Source organism: Falco cherrug, chromosome 9, assembly GCF_023634085.1.
Source record: "Falco cherrug isolate bFalChe1 chromosome 9, bFalChe1.pri, whole genome shotgun sequence".
NCBI lineage: Eukaryota > Metazoa > Chordata > Aves > Falconiformes > Falconidae > Falco > Falco cherrug.
The window spans coordinates 44301657-44328976 of NC_073705.1; the positions used below are offsets into that span (position 1 = coordinate 44301657).

General features: G+C 42.7%; 1 protein-coding gene and 1 long non-coding RNA gene across 6 annotated transcripts in view; one reads left to right on the forward strand and one right to left on the reverse strand.

The window, feature by feature from the left end:
• The window catches only part of LOC114018180 (uncharacterized), a 59027-nt gene extending 54851 nt beyond the window's left edge, over positions 1–4176 (reverse strand). For both annotated transcript variants that reach the window (XR_008734034.1, XR_003563610.2), the window contains exon 1: positions 3549–4176. This is a non-coding gene — a long non-coding RNA (uncharacterized LOC114018180). The remainder of the gene's footprint in view (positions 1–3548) is intronic.
• A 184-nt stretch (positions 4177–4360) lies between these two features.
• The window catches only part of BMPR1A (bone morphogenetic protein receptor type 1A), an 87118-nt gene continuing 64158 nt past the window's right edge, over positions 4361–27320 (forward strand). For 3 of the 4 annotated variants that reach the window (XM_055721485.1, XM_055721484.1, XM_055721486.1), the window contains exon 1: positions 4361–4539. The gene's annotated coding sequence lies outside the window, so the exon portion shown is untranslated. Of the gene's footprint in view, positions 4540–5190; positions 5365–27320 lie in introns of those variants that run through there. The other variant, XM_027817189.2, reaches the window with a different exon arrangement.

A 27320-nucleotide genomic window follows, 5' to 3' on the forward strand; every position in this document is an offset into this window, starting at 1 on the left:
AGTTCCCTACTACGCAGCTCAGTAAGGAACCAGTTCACATCCTGCAGAAGCTGCCTAAGGCACATGACAGGTATAGCCATTACGTCCTCCTCCTTCCCCGTCCACCTGCACAAGGCTAAAGAACAATCTGGTCTGCAGAATCCCAGAAGTAACCCGAAAATACACCAAGTGCTCAAGCTGTGGGAACAGTTTCCTGTTTCCTTGTGCCTGTGCTCTGCTGTTATTCTTTGGAGTGTCTCCACAGTGCTCTCCAGTGCTGTACTGTGCTCAGTTCCACATCCCGCTTGTTGGACCGAAGGTTGGCCGGGGCTTGCAGCGCCGAGGAATACTTTTTTCACCTTTTTACTATCAGTGCTTCACTAGCAGAAATTTTTTAAACACACCTTTCTTCACGGATTTGATTCTGCCTTACTGAATTAGTTATGCTTACATTTAAAACACTTAATAAAATCCATGACATTTCTAAGTAACAAACAGCTGTATAAATTTATAATCAGAAGAATGTACTTTCAAGTAAAATAATTCTGAGAAAAGACAAAGCCAAATTCACGTCATTTTAAGTGAAAAAAATTGTGTCCCTGGCTGAAGGGCAATATTCTTTTAATATGTAACATGGAGTATTTATTTTGGTAACAGTAACAGAGAACTACTCATCTAATTGCAAACAGTTTTCAAAAATGTATTTGAACCACAGATTTAAGACATGAATTCCAGAAACTGAAGGGAAGAAGGATCTACAAAGATAAAAGTTCTATCACATGGATGACCTTCTCCCTGTATGTACTTTTTTGTTCTTATAGATCTTTTGATATTTAAGACTTGCAGTTCCCAAGTGATTCCAAGAACTAATAAGAAATTCCTGGAGAGGAAATGACAAAGCAAGCAGCTGGAAGACCATCCAATTCATGATTTTTTTTTTTTTTTTTAAATACAGCTCTCTTCAACACGACAGTCAGTCTTGATCTGCTTCTTCTGTATTTCATGTTAGGGTTCCACATCCTATCCTGGCCAAATGTCAAATGAACGTATGTTTATTTTCAGATTTTTAGACTACAGCATCTTTGAGTGTTGGTCAATTAACAAAATAAATACTTCATGTTATTAAAACCTGATGTGTCTGAGGTTTTGCATATTCCTAAAATCTTCACCAGGTGAGATGTCTGTTACTGATAACTAGCTCACCGGTACCCTATGTCTTTCTGAGTGCCTGTCACCTGAAGCGTTCATCTTCTGGTTTAAATAGGTATGTTTACCTATCCTGCCAGGTAAACAAAGCAAAACAAGTCAGATTTGATTCTTCGTGGTTTACTTTACAAAAATCTTAGCTTCAGTTTCCACAGTTACTTTCATTTCAGGAAATACATTGATTCTTCAGGTGGTGCATAAAGAAAACTCTTCCATCATCAGGTCGAACATCTCGCATGCCAGGATTGGTCAACAATCCTCTTCTCACAGAGAGACTGCTGTATGATTGTAAATAAGGAATTTTAATCTACTCACACTGGTTTCATACTTTTGTTATAAATCCTATGTGTCAAAAATGACAGTTTATCCCTGTATGAAACTGGAAACATATTGTAAGTACTGCACAGTTTTGAAAGACACCAGTACTTTCCCTGTGATGTTTCATCAGACATCCATCTCAATCTAAATAGTTTTTAAGGTTGTTATGATTCTTCACTTTAGATGACGATACACTTCTGTCTCCTGCAGCCCGAGTATAATTATAATGTAGTTTGCTTTTACTGACTTTATTCTTTGATTAAGCTGAGTATTTACACAGTGCTCGTTTATGCAGAGAATAGGCATATTGGCCATGGTAACGCAAAGTTCATCATCAGCAATACTTATTTCTGATCTGACACGGACTATTTCTTGTGGTATCTTCAGTGCCTGAGTGCCTTGAAAAGTACAAGCTGAGATGGCTGTTTCTGTGATGTGCAAATTTACTGACCTGGAATTGGATGAAAACAGTTGATCCATTTCACACAAGGGATCAAATAAATTTCAAGGCTAGTGGCTTTTGCTAAATTAATGCATACTGGATTTAAATCAATATCCAACATCTGAAAAGCACGACTGTATTACCACACAGATTATTACTTAAAGAGATGCTAGCGCTAACAGCTTTGGTTCTGGTTGGGAGCACAGACACGCATGTTGCATTCTTCTTCCATATTGAGTGTCTATTCTGTTGCTATAATCTGATAGTAGACAGTGTGGAAGAACAGCAGACTCATATTTTCCTTTGAAATTATAAACATAAGCATACAAGTTCTGTATTGCTTGGCATGAAAGCTGTGATTTTGTCTTTCTTGCAGGCTGTCTTTGTTTTGGACACTGACAGATTTTTCTGGATGATGGTCATCGGAAAAAATTTTCTAGAAGTCTAGTAAGACAAGACCTGTATTTTTAAATGCCTATCACCATAGTATCTGGCCACCTACACTCACTAGGTGTGCCTTTAACTGCCTACATTTTAAAGGAGTCTGTGAAGTCGATAGGTTTGAAATTCTACTCCCTTTTTTGTTTTGCTATATAGGATAGTAGGCAAGCTAAGTACTCGTCTAATGATCCGCAGGTATAATGCATGTGAATGATACTGCAGAGCCCACGCTCTCATCTTACATTCAGAGGTGACAACTCTGGAGTGGAGTACACAGCATTTACAAGTCCTATCTGATACTAGCACACAAAAATGGAGCAAGGCTGTGGGCAACAAAATAAGCAAGCCTGTGTTTCCCACAATATATGCGCATGTGGCTATTTGGCACCGATAAGTGAGATTGCTTCCCAACTGGTTATTCTCTAGAAACAGTTTATCTGGGCAGGCACCTTGACACTAGCAATTGCTGGTGTGTCCTGAAGGCCTAAAGGGTGTTTTGGGCTGCAGCAAAGGGAAACCGAGTAGGTTTGCATGATCCATGCAATCTTCATTTTCCCCTTTAGTTGGCTTTGTGTACAAAGTTCTTGACACGAAGTAACCACATGACAGGGAGAGGCAAGACCACCTCAACAACACAACTGCTGCCACTTTGCTCAGCAAAGGATTGAAACAGCAGCCCAGGTGGGAACTGTGTGGTCCTCTTGTCGCATGGCACGCTGTCATTAAAGCTCATTCTGCACTGCTGCTGGGAGACCTCACTTGAAGACAGACAGACAAATTACTACTTTGCTAATTTGTCCTAATGATGAGGAGCTTGGAAACGCAATGCAAATCATGGCCTTCAGGAAACTTATCAAGCAAGCACAAGTTATTACATATTCCAATCTAACTAACTGGGTTTATTTATTTAGAGATACAGGAAATGGAAAAAAGCAAACAAACCCAATTCTGTCGTTCACAATGGAACTCTACCCCTCACACGGCACTGCAACGTCAACCTTTTCAGAACGATTTTTCCACAAAACTAAAGGCCCGTTTGAGGCCGTCATTTTTTTCCCTTGTGCTGCCGCAACCACTGCCTGTTCGTTGCCCACCCCAGCTGGCACACTGGCCCCCTTTAATTCACATCAAAACTGCCACGGTAATCCTCCACCCCACCTACTCTGTGAATCCTGGCAGCTTGTCCATTTTCCATGGCGCCGACCCACCAGCATGTGGATGGAGCTCCCCGGCCCCGCAGCCATATCCAGCTGAGCTGCTCCTCCTCATCCCGAGCCCTCTGCTCGGCCAGCAGTCCCTCCGTGACACCTGCTTGGCCACTGCTTGTCCTCACACCTTCCCGGCCTTCCCTAGAGGTGCTCCCCCACCCTCCTCAGCGGGAAAGCCCTTCTGGGCGGCGGGTAAGGCGCCGCCTCGGTGCCGGGGCTGGGGGCGGCCGCCCGCGCGGGGCACGGAGCCTAGCGACAAGCTCGCTCAGGCGGCGGCTGGCTGCGGCCTGCGCTCCCGCCCCAGGAGGGCCTACGGGGGAGGAAAAGCAGGCCCGGCTAGTTCCTCCCGGCCAACTCTTTCCCGGGATGCGCCGCCAGCCTCTCCCGCCCACGGCACGTGTTGATGGAAGGGCGGGAGGAGGCGGGCGGCGCCGCCGGGCCCGGGACGCGGCCCCCGCCCGGCCGCTCTGAGGGGCGGCGCTGCCCCGCGCCAACGGCTGCCGCGCGCTCCCCGCCGCGCGGGGAAGGCGCGCGCCCGGCACCCCCGAGGTGCCGCCGCGCCAGGACGCCCGCCGGCGGCCGCGGCTGCTGCTGCTGCTCCTGCTGCTGCTCCTGCGCGCGTTCCCGCCTCCCCTCAGCCCCCGCCGTGCGCGCGGCCGGAGCCGCCGGCTGCAGTGATTGGAATCCGGCTCCTTCCCGCCCCGCCCGCGCGCCGCAGGGCCGGGCCGCGCCGCGCCGGGAGCGCCTGCCGGGACGGAGCCTGCGCCGAGCCCGGGCCGCGCCGTCCCGCCCTCGCCCTCCCTCGCCCGACACGCACCCGCCTTCGCCCCCGTCTCACCGGAGCCGTCGGGGCCCCGGGAACGGCTTGCGGAGCGCGGCGGGGAGCGGGCCCTCTCCCCCTTCGCCTTCCCTCCCGCCGCGGAGGATGAGGAGCCCCCACCGCCGGTGAGTGCCGGGCCGGGCCGCGGAGGCCCCGGCCGTGCGTGCGCGCGCGCGTGCGGCTGAGGAGCGTCGGGGCGCCCCGGGCAGCACCGCGCTCCGCCGCCGCACCCCTCTCGCTGCCGGCCGGGGGGCGCGGGGCGCTGTCTGTGCCCGCCGTCGGGCGGCTCTCCCCGGCGGGGTCTGCGCCCTCTCCCGCCCCCCGGGCGCGCTCTGCGCGGCCCGGCCCCGGGCCACAGCGCCGTCGAACGCGGCCTCCCGCCGCGGCCTCCCCGTCTGGCGACGGTTCTCCCGCCCCGGCCTTTCTCCTCAGGGGGCCCGCGAGCGCCCAGCGCGGCGCCCTGCTCCGCCGCGGCGCTGGGGGCGCTGCCCCGCCGCTGCCCGGCCCGGCGCCGCTGGCGGGGGTCGGTCCGCGGCTGGCGGGAGGCCGGGAGGCCGCCGCGCCGGCGCAGGGGCTGCTCGGGGCCGGCGGTTTCCTGCGTGGGCCGGGGGGCCGCCGGCGCGGCGCTGGCGGGGCCGGGCCCGAGCGGCCCGCGGTGCGTTCCCTCGCCCTGCGCTCCCTGCCCCCGCCTGTGCGCCCCTGGTGTTGTAATCCCGGGCTCGGTGCCCGGCAGCCCCAGCCCGAGCGAGCGGCAGCGCCGTCGTGGGAAGGGTGCGAGGGAGAAGGTGCTTCGTCTGCCTTTTGTGCGAGCCTGAAACAAAGCTGTGCGCCGGCTTTCCAAATCTCCTCCCGTTCGGCCATCCGAAGGAAAAACTGTCGGACCAAAAAATAAGCCCAGAGCATCGCACGTACCTTAGGAGTAAAAGGTTGCGCTGTTGACTACCGATTAAGTACGATGTTTTCATAACTGGTTACAAAATCTGTTGAAGAGGGTTTAAAGACGTGAATGGCTCTTTACCACCCTTCAGTCAACCCTTTGTTGGGTTTTTTTTTCGGTTTTGTTTTTCTAAAATTAAGACTGAATTCAGCAGCAGGGAATGGTAGTAAGTTGTGGTTTTTCCATTCAGCAGTTGCCTCTTAACTTTGTGTCGAAGTCGTATGATCGTTCTCCCCCGTGAAAACTGATGGCGGTTCTAATTTACATTTTTTGTTCTCCGTGGACAGGTAACTTTTTAGTTCTTTACCAAGTTAGTGTCCTAAGGATTGATACTCGGGACTGTTATCTGTAGGAATAGAGAAGCTTCTTTGCTAGACGAGGAAGGCTCTGCTGGATTCAGAAAGCTGGTTGGTTTGTAGTAGAACCTAGTCCTGGAATAAAAAAAGTTAACATGAGAGCAATTTGTAGTCGGATACTTTATCCCGTATATAGCCAGAAATAGCCCATATTGCAGCATTTGGAGCAGTCTGGATAAAATTCTTGCTGGCAATGTATGTGCTCTTTGTTCTTGTACATTTGTGCCTTTTTCTTAGATTATTCACCACGTTTCCTTTATTATGTGAGTGTGTGTATATTTTATATCTATTTATATGGAGACATGCAGCCTGGTAGGCTTTTGAGTTCTAGTCTGAAATTTTGTGGAGGATCTTCCTGCACAGCTGCAAGATTCAGCTGCCAGTCCTTAGTATGTCCTGCTGGCTGCTTTGTTCCATGGACAATGAATATATATGGCTGGATCTGGCGGTTGTTTTTTCTGGTTGTTGGTTGTTTTGTTTGTTTATGTTGTTTTGTTGGTTTTTTTTTTTTTTAATTGTGAAGTAGTTTTGAAAGGGACCTCTGGATGTTATCTGGTCCAGCCCCGGTTCAAATTAGAACAGAAAGCCTTTGGTAAATTGCAAGCCTAAAATAGCATGTTATTTGAAATTTGGTGATCAAATCATGTTCACTGAAACAGTAAGCAGCTAGAGTGTAGAATTTCTTAAAGTCAGCATATGGGACCCAAATCTTAGTGGTTTTGACACTGCAAGAACTTTGCAGTGAGAATTAAATTTTCATAACAAAGCACACAAATTGGTGAGTATTGTAGAGTGTGTAAATGGTCTATGTGCTTTTTCTTGATACCAACATTCAGGAATTCGAGATCTCAAGTGTAAGTGGTGTAACCAAAGTAATTAACTTTGTTCTTTTGTAGTAGTTGATGTGTTTATTGTACTACTCCAGGTCAGGGCTAACAAAGTTTTGATCGCATCTGGGATTGAATGTGATGCTTGTTCAGATGTGTAGTAATCGGCCTCCTGACTTCGCTCAGAATGGACATGTGTTTGCCATAGATGAGCATTACTGTTGTATGAAATGTCATGGATTATTGCATTGCAAAGAGAAGAGGATTTTGAAGAAGCAATAGATAATTTGTCTATTTCCCAGAGTCTTGAAAGGCAAGCAATTGATGGATAAATTGATTTTTTAAATTTTTTTTTTCCATTGGTTTTAAAATTAGGGATTATCGTAACATTTTGTTTGTTCTCTAAGAAGCAGTATACAGATTCTGTGGCTGTGTAATATTAAAAAAAGTAGGGAAGGACTTGCTAAATATTCACTAAACTGTATTTTTATAGTGAGAAATTGGTGCAGGCTATAGTCATAGAATCATAGAACCGTTTAAGTTGGAAAAGACCTTTAAGATAGTGGGTCCAAGCGTTAACCTGTTGCTGCCAGGTCCACCATAAAACCATGTCCCTAAATATTTTAAGAGAAAAAAGTGTTTTGAAAATACTGATAATAAGTAACTCTGAATTAATCAAATCTCTTTTAAATTGTGTGTCAGTCAGTGTAACTAGGAACTCTACTGTTTTCCCATGGCATAGTGGGGCATGAAAGTGTAGATAAGAGCATCTGAGTACATACCCTTCACAGAAGCAATCAAAGAACAAGTACTGGTGCTTTCGCTAATTTTGGTATGACCAGGCTTTCCAAGTGAAAGGAACCCACCTTTTCCAAAGCCCTTAAAAGCAAACAAACCAAAGGAAAAAAACAGCCTTCCTGTTCTTTTTTGTTCATTGTCGTGGCTGATAACTTGTGAAGAAGACAGCATCTCTCTCCAAGAGCAGGTAAAGCTGTGACACATGGAACTGTAGTAACTTCCTTAGTTAATTGCTGAAAAGTATAGATGGATGAATGAGACCAGACAGTATGTGACAGGGAATGTGTTACAAATGTGTGTTTCTCCCTTATCAAGCATCAGTTGAAGACCTGTCCTTTCTATCTAGATATCTAGTAAAGTGTCTGGTATGTCTTGGTTGCTCAGTAAACCTGGGCATGTTTTTGGTGCCTGGGGTTTTCTTCACTTACCTTACTATCATCTGTAAATAAATGACAGAAGGAACTCAGTAATTTAAAGATACGTCATGTCAGAGTTGTTTTATATGGGCACAGACAGAGTACTTGGAGCCTTGTTTCACTTGCTGATATTCCCCAAATGCAGGATTTGGGGGCGGGCACAGAGTGCATGTGCTCCGTGGCCTGACAGCAAACTTTTCCTTTCACTGCTGATGATTTGGTGATTCCACTTTTTCCTTTCTTGGACAAGATCTGCAGAAGTCTCTGCAGTTGCCCCATCGCACTCATGCTGATAGTCCCCAGTCGCCTTGCCCCCTCCGCAATGGGTAGTGCTTTAAAGGGAAAGCAGGGAATTTCTGCCTGGTTTTCTTGCAATTCCTTAAAAGTTGCTGTGAAGTCTCTTGAGCGTTTGATATTCGCAGACATAAAGTAGCTTTACTTATTCTGAAAAATGTTTAAAACTGAAAACAAATGTAAAATCTAGCATGCTGTTGTGTCCTTTAAAAATAATATTGAGACTGGAAAAGGTGATCCTTGAAATTGGGCAAAAAATTGAAATAGTCACCTCATTTGTCTTCATTGCACAGAAAACATCATTTTAGCATTCTGAATGCTTTTTATTGAGAAAATATATAAAATAGCCATTTTGTGAGGGATTCAGTCCAGAAATATCTGCTCAGTACTTAGTGCTCTGGGTATGGAATCCTCAAGAGGTTTAGTTTGATACAAACAAATAGCCGCCCCACCGTTGATGAGGCAATCTACTAGGGGACGAGCTACCAAATTGCCAGAACCATCTTTGTTGTGAATTGGCTTCCTAGCACCTCAGCGGGTATGTTTGCAGGTTGTATTAGGTGTATTTTATGCCCATGCTCCCCCAAAAGCAAAACAAAGCAATTACTCTACTGGTCGTCAATATATCTTCAATATATATTTTGAAATTCATTATAGTAGGTGTATGACACTGAAGTATTTTAGGTTGTCATATATTTGATATAGTCAGAAGATAAAGAGCGTCATTCATGTTGTGGTAGTGATCAGATGCATGAGTTTCTGGTTATGACCCCACTGCATCTGCAGTACATAAATGGTGTGAAAAACACAGACATTCAGGTTCAGATTTATAATCCACATAGCTTTATTTCTTGCCATTTTTCTCATGGGTGTCTACTAGTTGCCTTCTCATTTCATTTGAATTCAGTGTGTTTCAGTTAGGTTTGCTGTTTTATGATGGTGTGGTTAATGAAATTCAAAATAAGTGTTAAAGTAGGAAAATAAACTGTAGTTCATCATTATGATATATTTATAGATTGTGTATGCATGATGGAAGAAGCAGCACAGCAAAGCCTTATTTAAGGTTCAGTGTGTTACCACCTCAGAATTTCTGCAGTGACATCTGTTGTTACAGTGAACAGGATTGGCTTGATGGAGCTTGTCCTGCAAGTCACCAGCAGAGTCTGCTACCTGTGCCGAATTCACCAGTGGTTGTGTTCACTGGGGGCTGGAGGGGGGGCGGGGGGGGCAATATTCTGAGTAACATGAAAGTTACGAACTTTCTTTAAAAGGTTCTGAGAAGACAAAATCTGTGAAGTAGTAGTTGATAGGGTGCCTAGCATTCAGCCAAATGCTGCAGGTCTGATGCTTATTTTTTCCCCAGAATAGACTTTCCCGAAATACAGAGGAAAATATAGTACATTTAAATGTAATTTTAGTATCTGATGTGTTGGCTGTGAGTTAAAAGGGGGGAAAAAAATCAGTGTTACTACCTCAGCTCTGCAGCACTGTAGCTTAATTTGCAGCATGTTATAGCAGCAGCAATGCTTTTTACAAAAACTTACAAAGTCAGTTGAATTTTCTCAGTGTCTCCTCAGATGCTTTACTGGATGGCTTCAGTCAACTTCATTAGCATAAAATGAGGAAGCAACTAGCAATTCTTTGTGTCTGTATTCCCTCAGTTCACTATCGTAAAGAGACAACCGTCAATCTTGCCACGTTTTGGCCAATAAAAATACAAGCAGGTAGAGCAGGGATAAGTTGGAAAAATATCAAAGGAAGTCTCAGAAGATACATACCAGGACACAGACCTGGTTCATGGAAGCAATTTCCTGTTCACTGCTGCAGCTGTTGAAATGGTCTAAATTTGCTTTTCTCTTGTCTTTATAGTGTTAATTATTAACAACCTTTTCGTGATTTGAGAAAAACTTGAAAACATTCATAGGCCTTTGCACTTCCTCCGTGAGAGCTTGATCCCAAACCTGACTGGAAATCAGTGGGCAGAGCCCAAATGGCTTCTGGAGGACCGAAGCCATCACAGATTTCACTTCTGCAGAGAATTAATATCCTGCTTATGAAAGGTTTATTGTGCAAGTGAGTATATTATGTGCTCAGAGTCAGAATTTCAGGGATATAGATGTGGCACATAAGCTCAGACAAAATTTTCTAAATAATTTGTTCTTTTCCCTGTTACTTGTTCAGTTGGCAATTCACGGTGCAGTGGTGATGCAGAGGCATAGGCACTGTCCCATGTTGTTGTGCAGGGGGTATAAAGGGTTTGAAAAGGAAGCATGAAGAGGTAAGCTGTGAGGAATTCTTCAGAAGGAAGAACAGATGCTGGAAACAGGAAATATTGTGTCATCCCCTTGTCCCCTGTGCTTGAGAATGAAAGAACCTGGAGACTAGTATGACAAGAGTGGCTTATCAGAAGAGGACAGAGTGAACCTCAGTGACTGTAAACGTGAATGAGAAAACCAGAAATCTGTGTAGAACATGCTTTTCCTTGCTGCCCACCTGCCTTTGTGGAAGAGAGACTAATCTTTTACGGAATGCCTTGGAGAAGGTTTCAGAAACCTTCCTGTACCCTTCTCTGTGCTGTCTGAGGGACAGGCTGTGCAGTTATCAGACACTGGTTTGGACGACTGAGAGTTAATTACAAGAAGGGATTGGGACACAGGGCACAGGAAGGCACTGCCAGCTAATGAGGTGCAGGCATTCTTCTTAGACTCAATGCCCAAAACACAGACATGTTTGGTTCAGATTATTGAAGGGTTTTTAGCAATAATCAAAATACAGTAGTGGTACTGAGTGTACCACATTGAGCAGAAATGTCACTGATGATAGAGGATATGGGAAGTTTTAGTAGGATATTTATTTGTATTGCTTTAAAGTATTTTTTTTAAAACTTGTTTTGAATGTCTGCACTCTTGGAGACAAAGGAAACAATAAATCACACAGAATGAAAAAGTGCTTTTTTTTTTGTTTTTATGTATTGATGTATTTTTCTAATTTTATCTGCTAGATTTACTAGTTTGCAACCATTTAATCTTTTTTTTTTTTTGTGAAAATATCCTACACAAAACTTTCTGTAGGAGTATTCTGAAGTGTATGCCATTCATTAGGATTAAAGATTGTGCCCTACGTCACCCAGGGAAATTGTTACTGTGAGTTTAAAATTAAAATAAAAATTCTGTAGGATTTGCAGCCAATTTGTTGTATTTGCTGAGCTGAACCAGTGATCCTACTAGTGATAATTCTTCTTTAAACCTCACAGTGTGGACCAGAGTTTCAGACGATATTGTATGCCCCAGTCTTCTGCTTTGGTTAGATGAATGGAAATTATTTTGAACACTGCTAGCTCCATTTAATTTTTTTTTAATACTTTTGCGTTAACGATTCTTTACTGATTTAAGTTGACAACCACTGATGCTAGTTTACACTAATCTTTATAAGTTTTGTGTTCTTTTTGTACATGGTGAGTTGTTATTTTTTATTTTTAGCTTACAACTATAATTAATGCAACTCTAAAAAGAAAGAATCTAAACCTGGAACATTGTCCTAATCAGAAGTTAGGGCAGAGGGTTCTGGTGAAGTGTAGGCACGTTCCCATATAGCTGATATTCTTCAGTTTCCTGCTCTTAAAATTTCATGGAAGGAATGCAGTTAGAGACTCGCCAATTTGGGTTAAACCAGGAACTGCGAAACAAAACCCAACCCAGACAGGACAGTTTTTATTCAAACCCAAGCCTCTGTTGAACTGTCTGTTTTTGTTCCGCCCCTGGCCCTGCTTCATTCCCCCCACCTCTCTTCAAATTCACAAGTTTTTAAATGCAGAGATGTTTCTAATTTAGAAAATTATTTTGGCATAATGAACTAAAACAGAAAGGAGGGGACTAAACTGAGGGAGGTCAAAAACCAGATGGAAATAGAAAATCTGAAAACATCTACTAAAAAAAAAAATCACCCTTGAAATAATGGAATCTAAATGCTGAAATTATACATCTGCTCAGCAGCTGTGCATTCCTTAGCCGGAGGTTCTGCTGCAGAAATGGCATTAGTCAATTTTTCTCGAAGTTTAAAATGCTGTTGTATAATATTTGTATCTCTCTGAAATACTTTTGGTTAATAGTCTTAGGAACCTAAGGTTGTAGAGAGAATAGAGGTGGAGGGAAGCGCTGGTGAGCTGGTGTAAGGATTTCCTTCTTTATCCTTAAGCATCTGTAGTGTTTAAGGTTGTTTGCTGCAATGAAATTCTGTGATTTTCTTTCTTGGTGGTTCTTTTTGAGTATCTTTTAATTTTTGGTGACTTAATTTCAGAGGTGAGGTTGGTTATGGGAAAAATAACTGAATACAAATATATTAAATGAGTGCACTAGTGAGAAAAGAACGTTACAAATTAAGAAACCTGTCTCGAGTGTTTTGCTCTCAACAACGGCCAGTGGTATTGCTCCAGAGGAAAGCACAAGACAGTCTGTAGCAGACAACTGTGGGATTACACTGCTCTGTGGAAGCTTCTACCTACATCCTAATAACCAGGAGCTAGCTGAAGCAGCGGTGCACATTAAATAAGTTTAGGTATATATCCACAGCATGTTTCTATGCAGTATCTTAAAATGTTAAAGCATTTTAGTTAGAAAAGGTCTCTGTAAGCTATTAAGCAAGTTATAAAAATGTGTAATCTTACATTTTCTTTTGTGTCCTTTTTTATTTCTTTGTACTGTTTTGACAATGTTGGGGATCAGTTACCTGTTGGTACTGAGATTTACATGTGTTAGAGCAAGTCTTTGAGCAGGCTTGGTTTGAGTGCTGATGTAAAGGGTGATCTAGTTGGTGTAAGAGCCTATGTTGATTTTTAAAGATTTTATCTGTAAAAAAGATACCAAGTGTGACCCTTGCTTCAAAGAATTTTAGCCAAGATTTTAAAGTTATGTAAGATAAATGCTGTGGATTTCAGAAATGTTGAATATTGTTTTCAAAGTGTATCTGTTTTTGGAAGAAGTGTTTACAGGAAAATATTTTTTACTATGTGTACTTGGAACAACTGATGGTAAAATAGTTCTCCTTCAGGTTAATTTGAATAAGAAGAGCAGCTGTGGGTGTGCTGCAAATACAGATCATAGGGTCTCATGAGGATTTGAAAGAGCTGAAATGGGGCTTGGAGCAGGACTGTGGGTGGGCTCGGGCAACAGGGAGCGTGGGCAGAGGAGAAGGGGCATAGTGAGAAAGCTTTGCTGGGTGTGAGCCCTGGAGTGTGGCAGGGAGGGCAAGGTGGGCAGAGGTAGGTCTCACCCTTTGCCTGGGGGTAGTTAGTGACAGAACTGTGTATCTCCTTTTCTCTGTATGTAACTGTCTAGCACCTCTTCCTGTATCTAGCCATACGTTTCCTTTCTGCAAGTAGTTACCATTCCATTGTCACCACTGATTTTTCCCTCAGTGCCTGTGACTTTGTCATAGTGTGAAATGAGATTTTAGGCTATTGAAGTGTAGCTAATACAGAATTTCCGTACTCACAGACTAAGTTTAATACTCTGTTTATTTGGATTTCACTCTGCCACACGTTGTGGAAAAGACTGAGCACAAACAGGAGTAATTGGAGGTCTGCGTGCGGTCGCATGGCTGCAATCTTGTTGAGATCAGAGATGTGATGGGACAGCTGACAGAGTGCTGTGAGGACTGGTATAGGCTCTCCAGAAAGGACAGGCTGGGATGGCAACGGGTGCAGGGTGTTGTGTGTTGTTTTTCTGAGAGCGCCATGGGAACTCGTGGAGCTCTGCCTTCTGGGTGGACGAGGCGTCAGTTGAGAGCATACGGGTCAGGATTAGCAGCAGGTCAGCATGGGTGATGTTGGCTGGTGTCTGATAGTCTTCTGCAATGAAATTACTAGCTCAGTGAGTTGAGTGGAGAGCAGTGGATATTGTTTGTCTTGACTTCTGTAAGGCTTTAGACACTGCCTCTTGTAACATCCTTGTCAACAAACTGATGGAAGTACAGACTAGACAAATGGACAGTGAGATAGACTGAAAATTGGGTGAGCTACCAAGTTCAAAGAGTGCTGATCAGCAGCGTGAAGTCCAGCTGGAGACCAGTCACTAGCAGTGCCCCCAAAGGGTCTATGCTGGGTTCCAGTATGGTGTGGTATCTTCATAAATGACCTGGATGATGGGACAGAGCACCCCCTAAGCAAGTTTATAGGCCATACAGAACTGGAAGGAATGTTTGATAGGCTGGGTGGTTGTGCAGCTGCTCAGAGGGACCTGGATGGATGGGAGAAGTGGGCAGAGAGGAACCTCATGAAGCTCAACAAATGGAAACGCAAAGCCCTGTACCAGGGGAGGAATAGCTCCATGTACTGGTAGAGACTGGAGACTGACTGGAAAGCAGCTTTGCAGAAAAGGACCTGCGGGTCATACTGGACGACAAATTGAACATGAGCCAGCAAACACGCCTTTGTGGCAAAGGTGGCCAGCAGCCTCCTGGGCTGCATTAGGGAGAGTGTTGTGGGCAGGCTGAGGAAGATGATGATGCCCTTCGGCTCGGCTCTGGTGAGACGTGGCTGGAAGGCCCTAGCCAGTTCTGGACACCTGGGAGGTAATCGGCGGGTACCCCTGTGGCAGAGAGGTGCCAACAGCCTCGCTGGAAGCAAGTGACAGGGCCAGTTCTGTTCTGTGTGTTTGGAAGTAGTGTGGAAAGGGGGTAGGTGGTGAGGTGGTGAAACTTGTAGCTGATACAGGTGTTGTAAAGTGGCTGTAGCCGTACTGAATGCCTGGATGATAAAATATCAGATGAGGTACTGTAAGTGCAATGTAATTTAATTTGGACTGTGGTAAAACAGTAATAGGCTCTAAATAAGGTATTAACACCTGGGGAGGTTTTTGGATAGTTTTCCAAGCAGCTCTTTGCTGTGAAGCTCCAACTGTAGATTGCACCTAGCTGCTTATGGTGTTTAAAACTTCCCCTTCTTCCTTTTGGCAGTGTGTTTCCACTGTCACTTTTGTATTGGTGTAATTGTGGCTAGGTGGAAGGTTGGATTTGTTTGCTAATCTGGCTGAAAAACAACCCTGTACAAAAACCTTCATTTTTCAGTATTTCCAGCTCACCGTGATACCATGTGTGGAGTAAGGGGACAGGAGGCACGGCACTTCCATTCTTACAATTAGCACAGTCTTAAATTTAAGCTTAATTTTGAAGCAGTGTGCTATAGAGAAATTACAGTTTTTTACAAATGTGATTATGCAGCTGTACACATTCATTATATATAGACATGCATGTTATATAGTTCTAGTAACACAATTTCAACAATCTCATTAAAACTAGAAGGTAATTTTTTTGTTCTGGTTTGGTGTTTTTCTTCCCCCAGCAGTACAAATAGACTTGGGCTTCTTGAGCTGGGAAGAGAAATAGTGGAGAGCAAAACGGTGATGGTTATCTATCACGCCTTAAATGAAATTAAGAAACTGATAGGGAGTAGTTTTTGACTGGGGGGTGGTTGTTGTTTTTCCCCATGGCATAAGGGAGTAGCAGGTTACAAGCACAGTAAAATATCGTGTCTCTTTCCTTCCTCACAGTGAAAACTTCAGTTGAAGAGTCGCTACCAGAATATGTGGCTGGGGATGAAAGTACTGTGCAGGTTTGTGATCACACAGACCTGTTGAAGGATGTGTCTGTGAAGGGTGGCAATAGCATAGTCGCTTGTGTCCAGTTGCAGGTCAGGAACTGCACAGGCTTCTGAATGGAGCAAGGGAGGACTCTTCTTCCTTCTTTCCTGACTGGTCTGATAGCAGGCGGTGTCACAGAGTGCTCAGCTAGACATCTGCTACAGTGCAGTAGGCTAATTGTTATGCCTTTTATCACACCCACATGCACCCAGGCACGTCAGCTCCTCTGCTGTTACTTTCAGTAGTGTCTGTAACGCCTACAATTTTTATTTTTTTTTTTTTATGGGACTGGCTTCTAGCTGCCTTCATTGACACATTTTTTGGGTTTGGTTTAATGATATTGCCGTCAAACACGAAGTAACATGTTTTAGTGTCTGCCTTATCTTGAACACTTTCTGTTCAGGTATTTTTTCTTTGCTTAGTGTGGAAGGACCACTAATACAGTTTCCTGAGGACTGGAGCAGTGCAGCCAGGTAGACTTCCATTGATGTCTGCAATGAGAATCTGCTAGATGAATAACTTAAGTAGCAGCTGAAGAGGGCAGTTCTGTGCTACAGATAAGCAAGCCAAGCAGGCGGGTACACTCGAAGGGCCAGTTCTACTCCCTGTTAACGCCACCCTTGTGCGTCCTTGCCTTTCCTTTACAGCAGCACTTGCTGGCACTCCTGACGCTGTTGGAATTTGACTGAAAGCCTATTGCCTTTTTTTTTTTTTTAAAAAAAAAAAAAATAATAGCTAGACTGGCAAGAAGTGAAGCTTGTGGTTGTGGGGGCAGACCAAGTGCCAGTGTTGGCATACAGAACGAGAGTGTCCCTTCCAGATGCAGCTTAGTTGTACTGTAGTGTGCTTGTGGGTGAGGCAGCCATTTGGGACTGTTACCTGTTTTGGAATACTTTTTTTTTTTTCCTCATAAGCTTGAATAATAGTGATTCTGTGTAACTTCTTAGTGTATATTGAGTATATCCCCCCTCCAGAAAGCAAAAATGGCTTGAGCAGAAGCTTTACTTTGCCATTCCTGCATTCCTCATTGCTCTTCTCCTTTTGCAGTTGTGTCCTTTGTTCAGTAGTTTTGTTAAGTGTTTTTGTCTCTATAGTACGTAAGGTTTTGGGTTTTGTCAGATTCCTTAAACCTTCAGAGACAAGCTGCACGTGTCAACAGGCTTGAAGATTAGATGTCTAGTACGATTATGCAGTGGATGTCACACTGTTTTGGTTTCAAAGGTCTTGAGCTGTCTTAATGTCCCCAGAGGTGAAGGATATTATGATCAGAAGTGTTCAGTAAACTTGTTATGCCTGATAAGGGGGAAGTCAGTATGCACATACTGTCCAGCCAGTGAGACATGGCGTTTGGCACCAGAGGACATGGGAGGGAAAAGGAGAGAAAACTGTGGTTATATGTGGAATATGCGTGTGAGTGGGGAAATGGATATATTGCAAGGACAGGGGGAATGAAATCATACAGGATATAGGGAAAGAGCTGGGGCAGTTACGTTGGGAAAAGATATAGACCAAAACAGGACGTAAATCTGTAGGAAGCCAGGCCTTCTGAGGTCTGTTGCTCTTAGTGCAATTAGCTTGCTGTGTGATGACTTCTCCCCTGCCCCCTGAAAGAGGAGGAAAATTTGAGATAAAAGAATCACTTGAGGTGTAAGAACCAGTAGTACCATAGGTGTGTGTTTGCCATCATTGCCAGGGCAGAAGGTATCAATTCAACAAAGTTTTTTTTCTTCTGTTTTCCTCATGTAATCGAGGCTTTAGTAGAACAGAGGGAAGGCACAATAATATCTTAAGGGACAGAAATAACAATGTGTATGCTATTCCCAAATCCAAGGAGTTTTACAGAGTTGGTCAAAAGGAGCTTAAAGTGACATAGCATCTAGCAAGTGGAAATGTGGATGCTCCTTTGTCTTACACGAAGCTGGCTTATGGCTGTGAATGGGAAAATACGTTAGAGAATTAAATTCCGTCTTTTAAAATGGTTTTTTTTCGAAGAACTGCTGCAGTTGAAGAAGACAACTAGCTTTTTGACAATGGACATAACAGAATTAAATGCCATCTTAACAGTGCAGTTGGTATGAGAGAATAATCTAAAAATATAGTGTTGAAATGTCTGACAGGGTCATAGGAGTACCGATGCAGCAACATGTTTATATATTAGTATGTCTGCAGTCCACACTCCTCCACCTACTGAACCCATTATACTGTAATAGAAAACAGATTCTGTATAAACTGTTGTTGCAAATTCACTTGTTTTTGAAAATGCTGGATTTGCTGAATGCTGCTCCTTTGCACTGGATTTTCTTTTCAGCAGAAAGCATTATCATGCAGAACTTGTGCTTTTGGAAAGTATATTAGGAAATATTTTATCCTCATGCAAACAAATTTGCCAATACTGTTGAGTTTTTAATTTTAATTTAGAATGCAAGTTTCTAGAAGTATACTTAAAATAACTTTAAAATGATAATTTTCATACATCTTTCAAAATATTGTTTCTCTGCTCTTCAAAGCAATAACACATAGGTATAGCTTTATTTGGTGCAGAGAGTTCAGTTATAGCTCAGTGGGACTGGCAGTGCACAGTTATGTTAGAGATCGGTATCCAAAGTGGCACTTGCTAGAATGGTTAGTAATGTTCCCAATCATAGTTCACATATGAAATGAACCGCTCAGAAGGGTGGTTCATTTAGAATGGTGCCTGTCAGGCTCTGTATTGCTTGTGCACCTAGGAGTAGTACAGTTAAAAGAAGTTAGAAGATGTTATCCATTTCAGTACTCCTTTTTAACAGTACTTTATGTAATCAGTTTTGTTTCTTTTCTGCACATAGTAATTGTTTCACCATGTGTTTTTCTGTGATACGTGTTTTTTAGCTTTCAAAGAAGGTTGTGATTGTGAAAACATTAAAGTTGTTGTAAGCAGGTTGGTATATTTCCTGATGCTACTTTTCATTTGTTACAATTAATTTCCACTGATGATGTGAGTTTAGGGTTGTTGGTTTTTTTGGTTGGGTTTGGTTTGGTGGTTTTTTTCTTGTTGTTGTTCCCCCCTCCAGTGATGGGTTGTAATCTTTGCTGGCATGAAACTTGTGCTGAACTGAAATACTAAAGGCATTTGCGAATGTCCTCATAAAACATCACAGTCATGTTTTCTGTCTGCTCTTTTGGAAAACAGGGCTTTAGCAGAGAAGTCTCAGTAAAATTTGTGTACGTTCTTTTATTTTTAGCACAATGGGTTTGACCCCTGTTGAAGCCTTTGGGATTACTTTGTATTTTTAGGGCTGTCTTAATTTTCTTTATATATAGTGCTTGTGTGATATATCCCAATAATAGGTCCTGAGACCAAAACACAATCTGGGAGTGAGGGGGAAGTTTATGTTAAAAAAAGACACAACAAAGTATAAGTACAGGGAGGATGCTAAGGGTGGAACTGTTATATAGGCCTTCTGAAAGAGAATCGACACTAGTAAGTTTTTGCAAGCCGTTTAATAGCTGTCAGGTAATCATGTTATGGTGTTTTGAGCTTCGGTTTTAATGTGTAAACATACTTGCTCTTCCACTTCTAACTAACGATTTGAATAAATTTTATTCCAACTGACTAAGGGTTATTTTATATATGTATACATTTATATATATTTTACAAGAAACATAACTGATGATTTGTTATAATATTTGGGGCATTTTCTGTTGCCTTGAGGTTAATAGAGAAATGCTGAGTAAAACAGAAAATCCCATCAGTTAGAAACTGTGACCCTACTTTGAATTTTGGTTATCCAATACAAATTATAAATTGGAAATAAATGATCCAAAAATAAATTTAGTAGATGAGTAACAGAGAAGAGAGGCTCCTTTGAGGAAATATTTAAAAGATTTGGAGTTTTGCATAATGTGAAAGACAAAACCTATTTTATATGATGCATACAAGCAAAATGACTGCGTTTTGCCTTTACAAAGTAACAAGAGGTCTTGTAACTGTAAGTCAGTATGTGCAGTAAATGAAAATACTTATGTTTATAGTGCTCATATTATGTAAGTAACAAAGGCATCTGAGTAGGATTTTTGTTCTGATGCATAAAAAAACCTAAAACACCCAACCCTGTATTTACTTTGCCTAGAATGTAAGGGTAAATTAGCCAGCTGTTAGTGCTTCTGATGCTTGACCTGCAATAACCAAGGTTAAGAAATGTTCATAGTGGCTGTTTTTTGTAAATGTATTAGTAGTATATTGATAAGGGTGATTATTTTAATCATCCTGCCTACCCTAGTGTGTTGGGTTTTTTTCCCAGATTTAAGCCCCCATCATAGCAGTATTTGACGTTACTAGGTTCAGCATGAAAACACTGCTTCAGTTCGACATCTCTTAACATTTAGAACTTGTTCCTGCTTTTTAGTTGGGAACCAATACAGAAGAAACTGTGTGAGTGAAGGATCCTATATCTAAAGATGCCTCAGCTCTGCATTTCTGTTTTTGACTTCTTAAATATATTTAAAAATCTAGGCCCAAAACTTGATGACAGTTGAAAGTTTCTGGCAGCCTTTGTTGCTGTTTTTTACAGGGACAAGAGTGATTCTACAGATGCAGTGTACACTGGCCAAAGGTCTCTTACTGGTAGAGTTGTAGAAGAATTGCCACCCTTATGAGTGCTTTGTGGTGTCATATTTAGTTAAGCCAACAAAGAGTTTAAACTACCTCCTATGGAAATGATACAAGAGAATGTCAGGGGGAGTTCCTTGTTGCCACCCTGATGCCCTAAAGACTTGGCACCCTCTTGAGATACCTTGAGGGCTCTTTTTTTGGGTTGTTTGTTTTTTGGTTTGGTTGGGTTTTTTTGGTTGTGTGTTTTTTTGGGTTTTTTTTTTTTTTTTTGGTGGGGTGGGGGTGGGTGTTGTGTGTTTGGGGGTTTTTGGTAGTTTAGGGTTTGGTGGGGTTTTGTTGTTGGGGTTTTTTTTGTTGTGGTTTTTTTGTTCTGGTAGAATAACATTTGGTAGTATGCTTAATGAATAGAATTACTAGTGCTGGAAAAATGTTTTCAGAGTTATTCTTTCTCTTTTCTTACACTGTGCTATCACTAGAATAATTGATAACTTGTTTTTTTCAAGTCTTTGTTATCTAGTAGGATAATTGTATTTTAGTAATTTCAGTTTATTCAGAATAGTAAAATTCTTGGCTATTTTGTTCACAGCAAAATACTTATTCCATATTGCAACAGCCTTTTTTTTTTTTTTTCATGCTACAGAAATATCATCTTTTAAGGAAAATAGACAGAGATGGTTTGTGTTTCTGTAAGGTCAGCTGGTGTGTTCTGTGGGGTAACTGTAGTGCTTATTGTTATTTCTCTGTGTGTGTGTGTGTAATTGACCAGAAAACTTAGACATTGTAGCGTCGTTGTGTCCTGAATCAGCTGCACGGGTATAGCCTGAAAAATCACGTGAATTCATAACGAAGTTGTCCCTGTCGTTTGGGTTTATGAAGTGGCTGGCCTTCTGAATGAAATTCTGTCTGATTTGATATACGTGAATGCTTTGGTTCTGAGATGCAAGGCTTTTGACATGAGAAGGAGCTATTCTTACTAATTCCTTGCTTCTGAGTAAGATCTGCTCGTTTCTGAGGTCGGTGAAAGTCGGGTGAATTCTGAGCCGGGTAGAGACGAGCCGAACACGCCAGACGCCAGACCCTCGGGGCGGAGCTGGGCCGCGGCTGCCGGCGGGGCCGGGTTCCGTGGGCCGGCGGCGGGCCGGGCGCAGGGGGAGCGCAGGGCCCCTCGGCGGCAGCCGGCAGCTCCAGGGGCGCGGGGAATACTGAGCAAAAACCGGTTTTCTTTCCTCGTTCAGGAGAGGCGGCGAGCGGCTCTGTTCCCGGCTCCGGGCAGCGCCGAGGTGCCATTTTAAGCGGCGCAGTGCCTCCGAGCGCTGCGGGGCGGGCGGGGGCGGGCGGGGATCGGGTTACCGGCTCCGCATTCCAGCGCCGCTGGCCCCGCCCCCGCCCTGCCCGCCCCGGGGGGGGCGCCCGGTAAAGGGGCCGCGCAGGGGGAGCGGGAGCGCGGCGAGCGCCCTGTGCCTCCCGCTGCAGGCGCGCCAGATGTGGGGAGGGCACCGCCTCGTCGGGTGCCTGTCGTTGTCCAGGATCTCGGGTTTTGGGTTGGCTCCGGGTAGGCATGACAACTTAGGAAAGAACTTGGGTTTGAAGTATTTTTAGGTATCAGAAATCCTTTTGGCTCTGGTTAATTTTGCTTAGCTGTAACAGTGCTTATAAGGACTTTCTGGAAACGGATTATTGTGCATAAAATATTTCGTCGAGAAGGAGAAGGCTGATTATCTGATGCATATATTGCCTCCTCATTTTCCAACTTGCTGCCTATGTTTACAGTGTTATGTAAATTCCAGGTAAATATTTACTTTTTTTCACGGAGATGCAGGTTTATGTATTTTAATTGTTTTCCCATCTCTTCCCATGGATACAAAATAGCAATTTGAAGTGACATGTTTTAAAGATCGTATAATTTCCATTTAATGTTTGCACTGCAGCAGTACTTAGGCGCTCCTTGGCAGAGCAGTAGTTGGTCCACACTTTAAAGCTTGCACCATTAAAAAAACCCCCCAAAACCCAAACAACAAACCTGCAGGAGACTATCATTAAGGCTTTTTGTAACAGAACTGTGTTTGTATAAAGTTTGGAGTTCATTTTGGAACAGAATGCTCTGTGGAATATTTATTGCAGTTGTTACAGTGCAAAGATACAGCAACGTCAGTTTTTATCTGCTCTTCCTATAGGGTCATCAACATGTGTCTGTGTACTTCTCTGAGGCTGCGTAAATATTTTCAGGTAGAAGAAACTAAGGAGGAAATCTCAATTTGAGACTCTGACCATGTTGCATTGTGGGTTTTGGTCTGTTGTTCTCTACCCCCACTGCCCACCCCCCCCACCCCCACACCCCTTCGGGTTGTACATCATATAGTGTCAGTCGGGTGTCCATAAGTATTGACTTCTTTTTTCCTCTACTTTCTCTATGATACCACAAAAATGAGAGAGGTAATGACTCTAGATTTCCTTCAAGAGCTAGGAAGTACAGCTTTGTTTGTGAAAAGGCTGAGCAAGGGCATGAGATGCCACATTTGTTGGAGCCTAAATAACGAATGCTGTATATCAAGTGCTGTGAAATGGATGAATCAAATCAACTGCAAAAATATCTTCTCTAGCAGCTGGTTGGAGTTGTATTATTTATAAAATAATGTGAAGCTTTTAGATCATGGGATTTTTTCTTCATGGCATGTAACCTCTTTGTAGCAAAGGAGGTAAAATGATCCTGGTTTTGGTTAGCAATGCAGCTCTCTTGTCAAAGGAATTCCTTTTATTCCCTTCCCTCCTCCCACAAATAAAAGCAATCACCCACTGAAATGGGGAGTCTTATGTCAAAATTCTGTAGTTGTTTTAGTTAGAATGAAGCACTCACGGAGAGTATCTTGTTCTGATGAACATTCTTCCTGAGAGTTGCTGCTGCTTCATTCCTGAGCTCCCCCCAAACCAAAGGAATCAAACTGATTCTTTCTGTTTCACTGCAGGAGTCTTTTGTCTTTTACCTCCCCCAGCAGAAGTGTCTTTGGTGCAGGTTGGAGAATTCTTCTCCTCAGCCTGAACATGAGAAATCTAATTTTGGCTGGTTTCTGTCCACTCCAAGTTAAAAATCTGAACATGAACTTTTTGGAAAGATTGAGTTTACTCTAAAGTCAATAAAATTTGACCTTAAGAGCAAAAATGAAAATGGACACTATCTCCACTGTATTTCATTTTCTTAGTAAGACCATATACAGTAAAAATAAATTATTTGATCACCTCATGTACCCTATTAGCCAAATTCTTGGTGTTTTTTCAACTTACTGTCATGCATGCGGTATTTCAAAAAGTGTCTAGTGTTGGTTAAAAAAATACGTTTTTTATAACCAAAAAGCATGATATGTCACAGATGCAGCTGGTGCTGAGAATATATAAATTCTAATACATATAAATAATATATAAATTATATAAATAATAAATAAAAACTAATACATATAAAAAAAGCACCACAACAAAACACCTTTTTGTTTCTGTTCCAATGTGTACATCTATAATGGGTTTCAGTACAGTTCAGATAGTTTCATCATATTCAAACTGAAATCTCAGTGCGTATACCCAGAAGTGTGAGGACCATAAACGCACATATAATGCATTTTAGTTAAGTACTTGTGCCAGTTTAGAAACTTCAAGCAGTCAAACTGTGATGGTGGAGCCCCTGTGCTGAGATCCAGGGTAGAATAATAGACGAAGAGCTCTGGCTAAAATTGTGTTGCCAACACCCAACTTCTGCATTAGCTGAAACAGAGCATAGCTGTGGCAGTCATGCTGTAAGTTAGCAGCGAACACATCTGAATTACGTTGCTTCTGCCCACGCATGCTTACCTTGCAAAATGTTTGCATAGATCTTCATAAAAACACTTCCCTTAATCTGCCGTGGCAAGCAACAAAATTATTTTGGCAGTAAAATAACATGGTATTTGAGGTAACAACGTTGCGAATGGAGGATATGCTGTATGTTTCTAGTGTTGCTTTCACTGTAAAACTCGTTATTTGTTCACCTGTCTGATAAGGCAGTGAAATAATGGGTGGTTCTGCCCTTTCCCTCCTTCAGTTATACTCCATGCAGCAGTTGTGGTGACCAGGTTAAGTCATTTTCATTGTCCTGATCTGACAGAAATCCAGAGCAACAAACAAAGCCAAAACAAACAAAAAACCCCAACACCAAAACCATCACATCAGTTATTTGAGGAACCTCATCCTTTGTTTGCATTGGGGTACTAGCTCTGGTCTGCAAATGGGGGGAGAACAGTGGGATCAAGACTAAAACTTTTGGGTTTGGCTCACTGTTCAGCTGAATTAGAACAGAAATCAAAGCCGGCAGGCTGCAGGTTCGGTCTTCCCGGTCTGGTTACCCTTGTACAAGAAGGCTCATGCGGTGGCGGGGTGGGCAACAGGGGCTGCTGAGGGCCAGGTGTGTGCGCATTCAGCCCGCAGAAAGCTGAGGAATGGTCTGTTTGTTGTCTTCAGCTACCCAGTGGGTGTTTTAGAGAAGGTGGAGCTAGAGTCTTCCCGGGAGTGCATGTTGAAAGGATGATAAATTAGTGGTTACAAGTTACAGCAAGGTAATTTTTTACTGGATTAAAAAAAAAATAATTAGAATGATGAGGTACTGGGGCATGTTGCTGAGAAGCTGCAGAACTGCCATTCTTGGATGTGGACAAAACCTTGAGCAACTTAACCTGACTCTGAATTGGGCTTTGTATTGGGCAGAAGGTTAGACTAAGCAACTTCTGGAGGTCTTTTCCAACCTCTGTGAGTTGATGGTTCTATCTGACGGCAACTTGGTTGTGTGGGGTTACCAATTCATGTGGATTGGTCACCTTGTCTTTCTCCAGAGCTCAGACAGTTTGTCTCTCATCTGATTTCTAACCCAGTCTAATAGGTTGCTTGGTTGGTCCTTTTTAATTGGCATCATTCTGCTTGACTGAGTTGGTGAATGGAGGACAGGAGCAAAAATTGCTTGACCTTGTTCAACACCAGCCATGTTAGTTTATCTGGTTGCAGTAGTTAAAGTTCATTTGTATTGTGTATCTGGGTTAAAATGAAAACGGAACTTCATGTATAGTTTGCAAGTGTACCACCATCTTTTGTTTTACAGCTGAGGAAAGAACTCGGCAAACAGGTGTGGCGCTCAGTGATGGCCCTTTTCATTAGGGTCATATTTGTGGGCTTTTCTGGTAGATCTTTCTTTAGAAGGAAACTTCACAGATTTTTATTTTTATTTTTTTAATACTATGATTAGTTACTTTTAACTATAGTTTGATTATTTCAGATGGCCTGAGTTACAGTTTTCTAAAGGTCTAGGTTGGGGCATGGCACACTATGTAGACTTATTTTTTCTGTTTATCCCCCATTTGTGGTAGTGTTCTATTCCGTGATTTAAGTCTGTCTTTATACAGAGAACTGAGGCAGGAGAGCTGCCAAATGGTTTAGTGCTACAGGCTATCTTAAAATCTCAATCTGAATATTTTGTCAGTGGGAGCTATTGGGTGGATGCCTAGGGTTTGGTTGGTTTGTTTGTCATTGTCCTGTCTCGTGTCCCGTCCCCCACCCCCCCCTTCCCGGGTCTGACCACTTGGTTGTCTGAATAGATTTGAGCTTCCATTTTATTTTAAATTTTAGCATTTGTATTAGCAAAAGTAATTGTACATAGTCTTGTGCTACAGCAGTTACATTTTTTAAAACGATGGGTGTTTCTGACCTGGGAAAGATAACATAATACTATGGATGTTCAGTATTGTTTGTTTCTATGAGCATATTTGAAACAATGGAAAGGCTTTAAAAAATGTTGAAGTTCCGAAGTGTTTCTTCTGTCAGTGTTAGATTTGGCAGTGGCTCACAAACATGAGAAACAATTTGCCAGGAAAGGAGTAACTCTTACCATACTTCTTGTGAGTCCCGTGATTTTTCTGCAAATATTTAAATCCTATTGTAGGACTTAAAAGGAGGGAGTTTACTTTGAAGAGAGCTAAAAGTAGTTTCTTCCTTCCTTTTGTGAGGTAGGATATGAAATGGCTATAGGTTGAACTGCTGGCCTGTAAGCAATTATTTTTATACAGATATAATCGAAAACTGACAGCAGGGTGGGGTTTTTTTCAGCAGGAGTTTATGCACATCAGGTTTTCAAACTCAATAGAGGACAATGGTATCATTTCTGTAATAGTATGTAATAAAATCTGGCAGGTTTTGAATTGGTGTTCTGGCTATCTGCAAGTCTTGCACAAGTAAATCATTATATTCTTTTTCCAGTTGGATTTTTCCTGGCTGTGTTATCACCCAATGTGAATGTTATCACTCAACTCCACAGTATCCTTTTTATTTTAAATTTTTAAATCAAATTGTTAAGGAAACCACTTTGGAACTCGGAGGACAGGAACCTTAAGGCAGACTAGCATTTGGGGAATTTTCTCTAGTTTAGTAAAGTCCAGAATCTCTTTCACCTGTCCTTTGTATATTTTCCAGATATCAACCGTGTACTGGCTTTAAGTAAGATCTCCTAGCCTGTTGTCTTGTTACTGTTTCTTTCAGTTTTGCCTGTTTGAAAATGACAATTTCTATACTGCACATATATAAATGTATAAAGATAACTTCAAAGGATCAATGTTAGTTTGCAGGTCATGGTTACCTGTAACATGGTGCATATGAGTTAAGCCTGAAAACGGAATATTCATAGAATAGTTTGCGTTGGAAGGGACATTTAAAGCTTATCTAGTCCAACCCCTCCCTGCAGTGGTCGGGGACATCTTCAAATAGATCAGGTTGCTCAGAGACCTGTCCAGCCTGACCTTGAATGTTGCCAGGGATGGGGAATCTACCACCTCCCTGAGCAACCTGTTCCAGTGTTTCACAACCTTTGTCATAAAAAATTTCTTCTTTTTGTCTAGTCTGAATTTACCCTCTTTTAGTTTAAAAGCATTAGCTTTTTTTTAGTCCCAACTAAAAAGTTTGTCTCCATCTTTCATTTTACATAGATAGCAATTGTGCAACTGTTACATCTTTTCTATAGCCTGTTTTTTTTCACCCAAACTTCATTAGAAG